Here is a 423-nt window from a genome sequence, read left to right on the forward strand (position 1 = left end):
GCGGGCCACAGCCCGCACGGCCCAAAAAAGGGCCCGGATCGCTCCCGCCCCATACAACAACATGTAGAAGCTGTCCTGAAAGAATACAAGCCATATACAGAAAACTAATACAACCAAGTGGTGGAAAATATCATCTGAGGAAAGTCTACTTCAGGAATCCTATGTAAGTAAATAAATTAATGTTTTAAACAACACACAGTATAGACTAGCATCCATCTTGTTTTAAACCATCATTTTAAAAGTTGTGAATGCAACTCTGGACTATTATTTATTTATTTATTTAAAATATTTGTATCCTGCTTTTCTGCTTGCGCTAAGCACCCAAAGTGGCTTAGGCTTAACAATATATATTTTTAAATTACATAATAGATAAATAGTTAGCTATTTCAACCCAGCAGAGCAAGCTTAGTCCTCTAGCCGATG

Source organism: Alligator sinensis, unplaced genomic scaffold (genome assembly GCF_000455745.1).
Source record: "Alligator sinensis unplaced genomic scaffold, ASM45574v1 scaffold353_1, whole genome shotgun sequence".
Taxonomy (NCBI): Eukaryota; Metazoa; Chordata; order Crocodylia; family Alligatoridae; genus Alligator; species Alligator sinensis.